This window comes from Plasmopara halstedii (assembly GCF_900000015.1).
Source record: "Plasmopara halstedii genome assembly, contig: Scaffold_2904, whole genome shotgun sequence".
In the NCBI taxonomy this organism is placed as follows: Eukaryota; Oomycota; class Peronosporomycetes; order Peronosporales; family Peronosporaceae; genus Plasmopara; species Plasmopara halstedii.
Genome location: NW_020189809.1, coordinates 622,971 through 623,205, shown reverse-complemented (window position 1 = coordinate 623,205; position 235 = coordinate 622,971).

The following is a 235-nucleotide window of genomic DNA, read 5'->3' as shown; positions in this document are numbered from 1 at the left end:
GTGGACTTTGTCCAAGAGATGCGCACTCTCATTGCCGGGGTGGCAGCAGATCCCCTTCCGGAGGCGTTCATAGTGACCGTCTTTATGGAAGGCCTCCGCACTGGCGTGGCCAGAATGAAAGTCTTCCGTTTGCATCCATCTTCATTTGAAGAGGCAGTGAATGTGGCAATGAATGTCGAGTTCAAATTCAAATCGGAACGACTTGGTTGGAATGCACACTAAAACAGCTCGTCGA